The following is a 13,818-nucleotide window of genomic DNA, read 5'->3' as shown; positions in this document are numbered from 1 at the left end:
TTCATTTAATTCACTGCTTATTCTGGGCGCTGGAGTCCAGTGGGAGGTGCCATCAGTGACTGGCAGCCGCCCCTGTATAGGTGCACATACAGATAAAGCTGTCCATCACCATATAAGACCACCCACTGGACTCCCAGACAAACTGAGCAAAAAATAAAAGGGGGTTTTACAGAAGTACAATGCCGATGACCCATCATCAGGATTGGTCATCAATATCTGAAGGTTAAGGGTCCGACTCCAGGTACCCCCGCCGATCGGCTGTTTGATGAAGATGTGGTGCTCCGGCCTCTTCCTGGGCTGGTAACGTTCATTCGTCACGTAGCCTATGTGCAACTCAGTCCCAATCAAGTGAATAGGCCTGGGCTGCAATACCAAACACAGCCTCTATACACGCTTCTATGCGCTTGGTATGCTGTGAGGACCCGCGGTGCTCCTCTTCGAATAACTGATTGGCAGGGGGGGGCCCCCAAGAGTAAGACCCCCCTCCCGCCAATCAAATATTGATGACCTATCCTGAGGTTAGTACCAAAACAGGCCGACTGGCCCAAGAAAACCCCAATGAAATGCACATCCACTAGAAATAAAAAACAATATATAGATTTTATTGGACTACAAAGACACACAAAACATGATAAAAAAAATTGTATACACTATGTCTTGTGCTGGTACAAAATGAGACCAAACACCAACGCAGCTCCCACCTAAGACCATAAATATGGGCACAATGTATGTAGTCCACACAAACAATATCCAAAAATATAAAGCAAAAAATACCCCCTAGATGGCAAATAATAATAGGACATCAAACCACCTGGTACCTGAATGAAATCAAAGATGTGAGGACTAGCAAGGTGGGCCTGAGTAATAACATAACGCCCCACGCGTATCGCCGCTACTCCACCAGTACAGTGGAATCCGTACACTGCTGATATGTCAGCGATGTACCCGAAAAGCACAATAGGCACCCACAACTTAATTTGCTTATTTGCTTAGTAAAACAGCAAAATCAATTAAAAAAATTTAATACAAAAATGATTTTTAGACCATTTAGAACAATTTTAAGTAAAAGTTTAATAAAAGGTCAGTTACTCTTAAATGAATGGAGCATGACGGCACAGGCGGTTTTGTTTGACATCCTATACACTACTTTTGTATATAGAGCCACATTCCAGATTTCAGCCTCAGTCTGGAATATATACAGGAAGACACATAAGAGCCGCCGGTTGAGGAGGTAGAGTGCGGCTCCGGGCTGAGGAACCAGAGGCCATCAGCTGGCTGCAACGACAACCGCACAATAGAACTCACAATCTAGACCAGCGATGGCGAAACTACTACTCCCAAGATGCTTTATTCATTTCTATGCAGTTCTGAGAACAGCCAAGCAAGTGTACATCTTGGGAGTTGTAGTTTTACGACAGCTGGAGTGCCGGAGGTTAGCCATCACAGATCTAGGGCATACAAAACCCATCAATCACTACACGTTCCATATCAGGACCAGAAGATAGAATCAGGACTGAAAAGAGAACCTGTTTGTCAGGTCACCAAACTCCATCTCTCCGGGCAGAATGAATCATAGACTGCTCCTGTGAAAAAGGGAAAGCATGCCGTCGCAGGAGGAGGAGGAGAGAGGCCCTACTTTTACTGCTCGGGTATCCCGATTTCTTCACTAGTGAAAGCTAGTGCCTACTGGGAAGGGAAAGGAAGGGCCTGCAGACCCTACTGGGAGGGGGAACATTTATACTGGACATCTGACATTCTCAAATATTGATTTTACAGCTGCAGATCCTGGCCCACCCGCTGGTCTGATCCTGACATAACTCTCAAAACACCTGAACTCATTATCTTCAGTATTACTTAATTACTGTAGATAATAGTCCGAAATCAGGGCTTCAAATTTCCTTTCAATAGAATAAGACCCCTGCACGATACTTGCTGTGCGTCGTATTGTTGCGTCTTTCCATGTCATATTGGCCAGGAAAGTAAGGGCCCGTCTTTGGAGTGTGGGAGGAAAGCGGAGTACCCGGAGGAAACCCGTACAAACACGGGGAGAACATACAAACTCCATATAGATGTCCTTGGTCGGATTCGAACCTAGGACCCCAGTGCTAACCACTATGTGCGGCAATACAGAAGACGACGCGGGGCAATCAGCTGCAAGTTGTGAGATGAAAATGCTAATGAGATGAATTTGGAGCAGACATGAGAGGCCTGTGCCACTTGTAGGGTAAAAAGGTACCTTTAAAAGTTTCACTTTAAGGGTGCGGCTACGTGGCGATTTTGAGCATGACACATGTCACGTGCCCTATTGCAGCGTAGCCGGGCAGCCACAGAAGTGAAATGGGTCCATAGGCGACTAACATGTGACCTCAGAATCGCAAAATATCCAGCAGTGTTAGATTTTTTTTGAGATTCTGTGGTTCACTGTAAACGCGCGAGTCACGCTGCAACCGCTTTTTATTTCTATGGCTGTCCGGCTACACGGGTCACCCAAAATTGCCATGTAGCCGTACCCCTATGTAACATCAGGAAACACCAGAAAACAAAATCCAGCAAAGTGTCGAGTGTGAACTGTGCTTTACTCCAGCTCTGCAGCTTAGACACGCTAGGACCCATGTTTATACGGCAGGTTAGGCTACTTTCACACTAGCGGTTTTAGAATCTGGCAGGCAGTTCCGTTGCCGGAACTGCCATGTCAGATCTAGAAATCCGTATACAAACTGATATCTTTTTTTTTTCCGGATCCAGATCTGTTAGACTTAGGCCTCCTGCACAGTGGTCCAACACTGTCCGTGGGGCAGTCACATCGGATCGCGGACCCATTCACTTTAATGGGCCTGCGATCCGGCCGTTCCGCAAAAAGATAGGACATTTTCTATCTTTTTGCGGAACTGAAGTACAGGACGAAACCCCACGGAAGCACTCCATAGTGCTCCCGTAGGGTTCCGTTCCGTACCATTCCGCCTCTCCGGATTTGCGGACCCATTGAAGTGAACGGGTCCGCATCCGTGATGCCGAATGCACACGAAACGGTGCCCGTGTATTGCGGATCTGCAAATGCGGTTCGCAATATGGCAACGGGAAGCACACGTTCGTGTGCAGGAGGCCTTATTCATTGAAAAAACTTCTTTTCGGTATCATCTGGAATAACGGATCCGGTCTTTCATTTTTTTCAAAGCTAGAAAGAACAGTGCATGTGCAGACTGGAAAACCGGATGCGGCAATTTTCAGACCACTTGGTATCAGATCCAGCATTAATACATTTCAATGGAAATGAATGCTGGATCCGGTAAGTGCGGTAGTGTTCCGGAATTTAGGCAAGCTGCTGTATTTTATCCAGTCAAATACCGTACAAGGGACGGGACGGAAGACATCCTGAACGGATTGCTTTCCATTCAGGATGCATTGGAACAAAACTGAAGCGTTTGTTTGCGGTATTGAGACCCTTTACTGGACTTCAATACCGGAAAAGAATAACGCTAGTGTGAAATACCAATGTAGCACGTCATATGTCCACCACCAGCTGAAGATCCCGGTTTTCAATGCAATGTGAGCAGAAAATATGGTAAACGTTAAAGATAGCCAACCATTACGTATTTCACGTGTTAACATTGCCCCGGGTGATCTAGGTGTCAACCTCCAATTGTTAGAATAAACCTGTTAAGCCACTGAGCAATGGCAAAGGCATCTTTTTTATTTTTTTATTAGTGCACATTTTATTGGCTTTTTACTTGAAGTTTTAACCCATTTGCATAGCATAAGGTAGAGTATGGGCTTGTCTGTCCTGGCCGATGAGTTTTCTTCAATATGGCTAAATAAACAGCAGGCAGAGAACACTACAGACAAGCGCTGAAGCCAGGGAAGCTGCCCTACCCTTCCACACCCTGGTGTCAGATCCTCTGCTAATAGCAACAAGCTCAGGGCCCGACATAAAAGAATAGTCTGAACATAAAGCAGGAGAAGGCTCCGGCCACAGGCCGTGGTGATGTACATAGTATAGCCGACGTACCGCAGGGGCGCACACCTACCCCATATACTGCTCTACTGCCACCGACGGCTGAAACTTGGCGCCCTTTATTCTAATAACTAGTGGCAAAAACACAGCACAATACCAGTACGGGGCAGGCATTCTCATGCTCCCCCACTCCCTGCTGCGGATTGATAGCCTTCTTCCTATTACCGAACTCGGGAGGGGAGAATGCTGTCAATAGACTCTGGAAGGGTAAAGGGAGTCTGCGTTACTGCAAAAAATAATCAACATGTTCTTCAAGACATCGTCACACCGCTGATTTGACAGCCTTCTTCCTATTACTGTGAACAGAGAGAAAGCTGTCAATCAGCAATGGTATAGCGAAGGGAGCCTGCCTCACAGCACCGGCAATGATGCAACATGTTCTTCAAGACATCGTCACACCGCTGATTTGACAGCCTTCTTCCTATTACTGTGCATAGAGAGAAAGCTGTCAATCAGCAATGGTATAGCGAAGGGAGCCTGCCCCACAGCACTGGCGATGATGCGACAAACAACCAGTTCTTCAAGACATCTTCACACATAAGTGACAGCACTGCAACCAGCAGGAGTTCTCATATTCATGAGATGCGCTCTCCCCACACCCTCCCACTGCTGATTGACAGCCTTCTTCCTTCTACTGCGAATAGAGAGAAAGCTGTCAATCGGCGATGGTAAGGGAGCCTGCCTAACAGCACCGGCAATGATGCACCAAATCAGCAACATGTTCTTCAAGACTTCTTCACACTGCTGAAGGATAGCCTTCTTCCTACCGCTGTGCATAAAGAGAAAGCTGTCAATCAGCGATGGTTTGGCAAACGGAGCCTGCCTCACAGCACTCTACAAACAACCAGAAAGTTACTCAAGACATCTTCACACTAAAATCTGTATACCCATCACTACTTTATGCTGCACTCAGGTTCCCCTTAAAGGGAACATGTCACACAGATTTGTCTCACTAAGGCTACTTTCACACGGGCGTTTTGGTTTCCGTTTTGTGAGATCAGTTCAGGGATCTCACAAGCGCTCCAAAACGGATCAGTTTTGCTCTAATGCATTCTGAATGGATAAGGATCCGCTCAGAATGCATCAGTTTGCCTCCGTTCCGTCTTTATTCCGCTCTGGAGGCGGACACCAAAACGCTGCCTGCATCGTTTTGCTGTCCGCTTGACGAAACTGAGCCAAAACGGATCCGTCCTGGCACACAATGTAAGTCAACGGGGACGGATCAGTTCTCTCTGACACAATCAAAAACTGATCCGTCTCCCTCTGACTTTCAATGGAGTTCATGACGGATCCGTCTTGGCTATGTTACAGATAATACAAACGGATCAGTTCATGACGGATGCATGCGGTTGCATTATTGTAACAGATCTGTTTTTGCATATCCACGACGGATCCGCCCAAAACGCAAGTGTGAAAGTAGCCTAAGCTGCCACCACCGGGCTACAGACACGTTTCTCTGTAAACTTCCAGAAAAGGCACAGAGTTAAAAAATAAAATAAAAATCACTTCAAATAGAGGGTCCAACACCAGTATAAGCTCTTCTAAAATCTTTTGCGTGTAGAGCCGATTCTGGGGACCCCCAATCACCCATTTGAGTGCATCCAATGGCCCAGATTTACTAATGTATACACCAAAAATCTGTCTACAAAAGCGGCACAAAAGATGGTGCAATTATGATGTAAAGTCTCAAAGTAAGCCAACAACTAGTCAGAAGTGCCACCGGATTCATCATCCAGCCTGAGGCCCTGTGAGAAATCTGGCGCAGATCTAGACATCCTAGGGGCTCATGCACACGACCGTTGTTGTTTTGCGGTCCCCAAATTGCGGATCCACAAAACACGGATTCCGGCCGTGTGTGTGTTCCGTATTTTGTGGAACGGCATGCCTCTCCGTAATGCAGACAATAATAGAACATTTATTTTTTTTGCAGAACGGCCATGCGGACACGGAATGCACGCAGAGTTATTTACATTTTTTGCGGCCTCATTGAAGTGAATGGTTCCGCACTACGAACAAAAAATACGATCATGTGATTGAGCCCTAAGTTTACGCCATCTATAGGATTAGTAATTGTGGGTCAAAGTGTATGGGACTGATGAAGATAGCCAAGTGCTGTGCGGTGCTCCTCCGTCAGTCCCACAGACACATGAAGGGGTGTCTGCGGGAGAGGTCTAGCCATTTCCACATGCTGGCATCTAACTAACTATGCCTGCTTTTTTTTAGATAAGAAAAACTGAATTAGGCATCATTCACACTTCCATTTTTCACGGACGTGCGCGGTCTGCATTTTCCACAAACAGCACACCTACCCATTGATTTGAATGTGTCTGTTCACATATAAGTGGTTTCTCGCTGACCGCGGGTCAATGGAAAAATCACGGAGACATGCACCACTTTGGTCCATGATGTGGACCAAACACATCTATCCGTGTTCTGTCAGTGCTTCACAGACCATTGGTAGGAGACGCTCCGGAAATAAACTTTTCAGCTGAGCAGTGTACGTGGAATGGCGATGACACACCGAGGGCAAAAAATGGATCCTTCACGGACATCTTCACAGATGACACATGGATAGATTGTTGTTTCCACGGAAATAAAATGGACACGGAAATGTGACCTATTCCTCAAATTGAAAAATGTGCCCAATGAGTCCATCGGCAAGGATTGCACAAATCATATCAATTGTGAGGGATTTTTTGGGTTGAAAAAAGAAGCATGGGTAGACACATGCACCTTTTCTGCCATAGACTTTAAAGGGGTCGTCTCACTTCAGCACATCGCATTTATTATGTAGAGAAATTTAATACAAGACACTTACTAATGTATTGTGATTGTCCAGATTGCTTCCTTTGCTGGCTGGATTCATTTTTCATTGCATGATACACTGCTCATTTCCATGGTTATGACCACCCTGCAATCCAGCAGCGGTGGTCGTGCTTGCATACTATAGGAAAAGACACGGCCTCTCTGGTCGCCAGGACTGTGGGAGTCCACAAAGACAGGCTCTTTCTCCGATAGTTTGCAAGCACGACCATCAATGCTGGATTGCAGGGTGGTCATAACCATGGAAACGAGCAGTGTATAATGTGATGGAAAAATGAATCCAGCCAGGAAAGGAGGCAACATGGACAATCACAATACATTAGTAAGTGCCTTGTAGTAACTTCTCTACGTGATAAAGGCCATCTGCTCTTCTACTGCCAGTAGACGCTGCACCCTATTATACAGCTTCTAACAGGTCATGACATGAAAGAACATGTAGATAATGTACATACATAGATATATTGTCTCCAGCTTCCTATCAGAACATAAATAGAACTAGAATGATAGAAAACTCTTTTTTCAGGAACCAAAAGTAATAAGCAGAAAGACTTTCCCAGAGTAGAGAAATGACAGAAGTACAAGTCAGCAGCAGCTCTGCACACTGCTAGGAGCTTCTGTGTCCAGGGTGTGCAGGGAGACCCACAGTACGCGCGGTACAACCTGCCACCGAGAGCCTTCAATCCAGTGTCATCTGGAGCACCGGGACACCCGGCCATCTCAGGCGCCCTTCATACTAAGCTACTGTGATCTCAGAGCAAACCCAGGCCCGAGATGTCACAAGGTCTGCGTAATAACATCAGACACCCCACAAAATCCAACAACCGCCACCGTACATACACAAGGGCTTCTCCACTGTCAGTGATCCTCCAGATGCTGAAAAGGGTTGTCTTAGGCTACTTTCACACTGGCGTTGTTGTTTTCCGGTATTGCGATCCGGCAGAGGACCTCAACGTTTCCGTTTAGTCCTCATGCATGCTGAATGGAAAGAGATCTAGACATCAGGATGTCTTCCGTTCTGGCAGCATCTAGTTTTGTGACCGGACACAAAACCGCTGATAGCTGACGGGAAAAAAAAACTGACCCGTCACTGAAAACAATGTAAAGTCAATGGTGACGGATCCGTTTTTTTTTTTAGGAGCCTAAAAAAATGGATCCTTCACCCATTGACTTTCAAGGTATTTAGTGACGGATCCATTTTTTTTTTCTGTTTTGATTTCACACAACCCCATCCTAACGGAACGGATGCATCCAGATGTGCAAAATCAAAACGGATCAGTCTAATTCCGGTATTGAGATCCCTTCCCTTTCCTGATGCATTTGGATGTCAAACAGCAAGGTTCTCTGCTCACGACCCCCCTCCCCCCAGCATGTAATCCAGTAAAGCCTTTTGAGACAATAACCCTAAATTGCACTGAAAAGCAGTCCCCTGGGGGGTGGTCTTCTCAGAGAAATCAGGTCTGGATAAAGAGGGGACAGCTCTCATTGTACTACCCTTCCCCTACAGTGCCGGACAATAACCATTTATTACGGCCAGTCGTGTGCATGCCGCAATTTGCGGTCCACAGCACGGGCAAGGGCGTTTGTGTGAATGAGCCCTTAAGTCAATGAGGTTTCTTCTGTTTCAGTTACCTGGAGAATCCAGCATGGTGGTCCATTGTCTTCATCGTTCTGCTCCTCTAAGGCCTCTTTCACACGAGCATTACGGATTCCATCAGAATGCATTCGGTGAAACGTACACGATTTCGCAAGAAAGTTCTGTTTTGTTTGCAATTGCGTCCAGTGTTTCAGTTTTTTTCTGCACGGCTGCAATGAGTTTTGTTGCATCAAAAAAAAAAAAATATATATATAAATCTGAACAATCTACATCTCCTAGCAACCATCAGTGAAAAACGCATTGCATCTAGATTACATCCGTTTTTCACTGAAGCCCTTTCACTTCTATGGGGCCAGGGCTGCGTGATAAACGCAGAATATAGAACGTGCTGCGATTCTCACGCAACGCAGAACTGATGAGTGAAAAACAACGCTCATGGGGACAGGCCCATAGAAAATAATGGGTCAGGATTCAGTGCGGGTGCTATGCGTTCACGTCACACATTGCACCCGCAGGGGCAACTAGCTCACAGAGAGCGGGGGGGGGGGGGGGGGGGGGGAATGGAAATTGCTAATGCTGAATATGGCCTAATTTTAATAAGTCTTCTTTTTTTTTTTCTAGACAAGTAGCCTTTAAGATGTTAGTTTTGGTACACAGACTTAATAATTAATAATTTATTTTTATGGTTTAAAGTTTTTTTCTGTACACCGTTTCTCTTTATTATACCGGCCGTTATGGTTGCAAAAATAATAAATACGCTGTGGGGATTCGCTCTGGTAGGCAGGTTAGCGGACGCAGTACAGAGGCAATCACAAAGTCTTTAACTTAAATAGTTCAATGTTTTATTGACACATAAGGAAAGTGACAACAAAAAGTCAGTTTCAAAGAAAAAACCTTGAGTCTGGTGTTTGTTCGCACGGCAGCAACACATAAGTCCTTGGATGAAACAGAAGTCCACGTGCTTTCATCCAAAGAAGAAGATAGCAGGCCTTAGTCCCGGCCCCAACACAGATACTGGCACAGCTCCACTGTCAGATGGAGGATAATCCACACCCAGCTGAGACTGCTGGCTGGGTTTTTATATCCCTAACCAAAACTCGGCCTGGAACATGTGGAGTAGCCACCCACCCTGCACTTTGGCTGCTCCCAGTAAAAGCCGGCCCGGATCGGATTTACAGCCACACTAAATAACCAATAGTGTCAGTCAGCACTAGCTGCCGCTGACACTTAAAATTACCGGCTCTTACCTCACCGAGGCGTGACACACATCTTCCATCAATGACGGCCCCTTGCGCTTTCCTACAACGTGTATATTATTCATTGTCTTCTGACTCTCATGCAATAAAGTTTTTGTTTTGTTTGTTAATTTGTATGGGGGTTTTTTCACGACTTTTTATTTTTGTTTAGCCATTTAATATACCATATATCAGAAATATTTATATATCACTACTGAAAAGCGGGTCAAGCAAGTAAGTTATTATCTAACAGTACACACAGAGAGGAAGATAATGTGATACATTTTACGTCACGGTCACCCTAGCCAAAAAGCCGCTTGTCCTTGTCAGGCAACGAAAGGTTACCAGAAACTAACTGCAGTAGTTCCAGAGAAACTGTCTTCTCGGTGTAAAATGCCATCAAATAGAGATAAAGATGTCAAATAAGATACAAATCTAACAGAAGTAGCGCAGCCTCGTACATCTACTACAGACTCGACGTACATTTTCGCTTTCTAAGGGCTCATGCACATGACCATATTTTCTTTCCATGTCCATTCTGTTTTTTTTTTTTTTTTCAGACTGTATGCGTTACCATTTATTTCAATGAGTCCGCAAAAAAAAAAACGGAAGTTACTCTGTGTGCACTGCGTTTGCGTATGTCCGTTCCGCAAAAAAATAGAACGTGTCCTATTATTGTCCACGCCACGGACAAGGATGGGACTGTCCCATTAGGGGCTAGCTGTTTCGTTCCGCAAAATACGAAATGCGCACAGAAGTCATCCGTATTTTTTTTTTGGCGGATCCCAAAATACATATACGGTCGTGTGCATGAGCCCTAGCACAAAACTATCCATTGTGCTTCCAGGACATTTTTTTTGCTGAGTACCATCCTGGAGAAGACCTCACATCTCCACGTCATGTAGAACTTCGAGCCCTCATACGTGGACACGCAGGCTCACAGAGTTTCCCTTTAGGGTGCTTTCACACATGGGGATTTTGACAATGGGGCAGCTCTTCTTACGCACGGATTAGGATGCAGATTTCTTTGTGAAGGTTGTTGCAGATTTCCGTGCAGATTACACCCCCCACTGAAATTGAATGGAGATTTTCTGCGCCATTAAAGACACAAGACAGCATTATTTACGCAGCAGAATGCAAGGCAGAGATTTCAACCCCACAGGATAATAGGGTCTGAATGCTGCATATTTCTGGCGGATTTTTCACCATGTGTGATGGCACCCTTAGGACTTATGCACACCACTGTCGGCGGTTTTGTGGTCCACAAAACACGAATACCGACCGTGTGCATCCCGCACTATGAGACCAGCCGCTAATAGCACAGTCCTATCCTTAATAATAGACATGTTCTATTTTTTATGCAAAAAGGTTATGTGGTTTGGATCCACTCTTGGTTTGAGCCTTAGGCCTCATGCACTCGACCGTGGTGTGTTTTGCGGTCTGCAAATCGCGGACCCGCAAAACACGGATGCGTCCGTGCGCGTTCCGCAATTTGCGGAACGACACAGACAGCCTGTAGTATAAATGCCTATTCTTGTCCGCAAAGTGCGGACAAGAATAGGACATGTTATATTTTTTTTAGCGGGGCCACGGAATGGAGCAACGGATGCGGACAGTCCTACATGCTTTTTGGTTCTGCTAAAAAAAAAAATTGATCACAGTGATGTGAATTAGTTCTAAGGCATTCCAAAGGCATTCCAAACGTCTAGGGAAGTTCCTTTCCTGTTCCTGCAGGACAATGCCCCTATGAACAAAGTGAGGCCCATAACAACATGTTCACATGAAGCCATCATGGGTGTCAAAATTTCAATCTCAGTTTTTCCCCACAGTACATGAAGTAGTTTTAGACACGTCTCCATTCAATAAGAAGCTCCATAACCACGTATGCCTGTGGAGCTCAGGTGGCCACATTGCCTACATACAGAAGTATCAACTATAGTCTGATATGTAGCTCGACCAAGAGCAGAGGTGGACGGCAATCTATCACGATTAGTGTTGAGCAACTTCTGTTTTCAAGTTCGGCGTACAAGGTACTGTTTGGGTTATCTAAGAATTCCGTTATGGATTCCGCTACCACAGACCATAAGGTATTTAGCGGAATCCATAATGGAATTCTTAGATAACCGGAACCAGAACCTTGTACGCCCAACTTGAAAACAGAAGTTCGCTCATCCCTAACTATGCAAAGTATACCAAACTGGAGGTACAAGCATTCATAGGGGTTTACTGAGACGTTCCTCGAAATATATACTGCACTTGACCAACCTCTCAGAGTAAAGGAAAATTGGAGTAGTTGTCCATGGCAATCAATCGCCTCTCATTTTTCAGGGACCCGTTGACTTCATTTTTCTTTTGCACACCTTCTGATCCATCTCCTCCTATTATAAGATCTAGCATCTGAGAATCAGTGGACAATCTATCACATTCTGGCCCAGGCTCTCCTGGAGGGCATCTGTTAGAAGGGCTGACCAGGGGGTACTTATGCCAGAAGCGCCCAGTACTCTAGATTACCATAGTTTCCAATTCAGTAGACAGTATGAAGACCTGCCTAGGATTCTGCTTCCCAGAGAAGATCACTGAAGGGCCTAGATAGCCTCTTCAGGGATTTTAGAGCCACATTAGAAAATGTTGGGGTTGTTTTTGCCCATGGCCTGGTACTGCGGCTCAGGACCACTCAGAGGAGGGCACTACACAATAACATCTTATCCATAACACTTCCTTATGGAGATCACACCTGCATGGCCACCCCAATGGTCCACAAAGAGGTCCCAGTCCGCAGTGGTCACCACCAAAAGCCACTTCAGAAAATGATCTGATCATTAGTAGTGTTGAGTGAACTTGTGTTCTAAGTTCGGCGTCTAAAGTTCGGGTTATCGAAGAATTGTGTTATGGATTCTAATTCCGTTATGGTCCGTGGTAGCGGAATCCAGAACGTGATTCTTCGATAACCCGAACTTAAAACACAAGTTCGCTCTCCCACTACAAGTGCTGCCACTATGGATGGTTCCAAGTTTCAGAGCAACTTTGTGGACAGCGCATTAGTGAACACCTGGTTCTTTACATCAGTGGCCCCTAAATCATAACACAACCTCCATATCAGTAATTAGAGCCATCAATGTGAGGCAGCTGCATGTACCTGGCAGCGGGCAGCAGCTGCATGTACCTGGCAGCGGGCAGCAGCTGCATGTACCTGGCAGCGGGCAGCAGCTGCATGTACCTGGCAGCGGGCAGCAGCTGCATGTACCTGGCAGCGGGCAGCAGCTGCATGTACCTGGCAGCGGGCAGCAGCTGCATGTACCTGGCAGCGGGCAGCAGCTGCATGTACCTGGCAATGGGCAGCAGCTGCATGTACCTGGCAGCGGGCAGCAGCTGCATGTACCTGGCAACGGGCAGCAGCTGCATGTACCTGGCAGCGGGCAGCAGCTGCAGGTACACGCAGGCGGGCAGCAGCTGTATGTACACGGCAGCGGGCAGCAGCTGTATGTACCCGGCAGCGGGCAGCAGCTGTATGTACACGGCAGCGGGCAGCAGCAGCATGTACCTGGCAGCGGGCAGCAGCTGCATGTACCTGGCAGCGGGCAGCAGCTGCATGTACCTGGCAACGGGCAGCAGCTGCATGTACCTGGCAACGGGCAGCAGCTGCATGTACCTGGCAGCGGGCAGCAGCTGCAGGTACACGCAGGCGGGCAGCAGCTGTATGTACACGGCAGCGGGCAGCAGCTGTATGTACACGGCAGCAGCAGACGCCTACCTGGCAGTGTGTTCGGCAGCTCCAGGTCCCGCAGTAATCCCCGCACGGCTCAGTCCAGTGGCAGGTGCCGCCGTCTAGTACACATGCCGCAGCCTCCGGACTCCCCACATCAACAGTCACTTGTCCCGAGCTCCTTCCAGTCCCACAGCGGCTCCTGAGTCCTGCTGTGCCTGAGGGATCCGGGGGAGGGGCCGCTCCGTGTGAGTCCCCTCCCAGTCTGGCCGCTGGTCCCTCCCACCCAGGCTGTCTGACCTCGTAGAGCCCCACCTAGAGGACAGAGAGGGGGCGGCCGGACCACGTGTAGTGTACACAGAGCTGGGGGCGGGGGAGCGACTCACTACATATACACTGCCTGCTGGTCTGTGTACATACATGTGCAGTCACTACATATACACTGCCTGCT

The 13,818-nt window shown here is 46.9% G+C and overlaps 1 protein-coding gene across 1 annotated transcript in view; it reads right to left on the bottom strand.

The window, feature by feature from the left end:
• The window catches only part of ARHGEF28 (Rho guanine nucleotide exchange factor 28), a 238,675-nt gene extending 225,091 nt beyond the window's left edge, over positions 1-13,584 (bottom strand). Inside the window, 1 exon segment of the mRNA XM_044276054.1 lies at positions 13,416-13,584. The gene's annotated coding sequence lies outside the window, so the exon portion shown is untranslated.
• Between the last annotated feature and the right edge of the window lie 234 nt (positions 13,585-13,818).

This window comes from Bufo gargarizans, chromosome 1 (assembly GCF_014858855.1).
Source record: "Bufo gargarizans isolate SCDJY-AF-19 chromosome 1, ASM1485885v1, whole genome shotgun sequence".
Lineage (NCBI taxonomy): Eukaryota > Metazoa > Chordata > Amphibia > Anura > Bufonidae > Bufo > Bufo gargarizans.
This window is presented reverse-complemented; position numbering and strand designations above follow the sequence as displayed.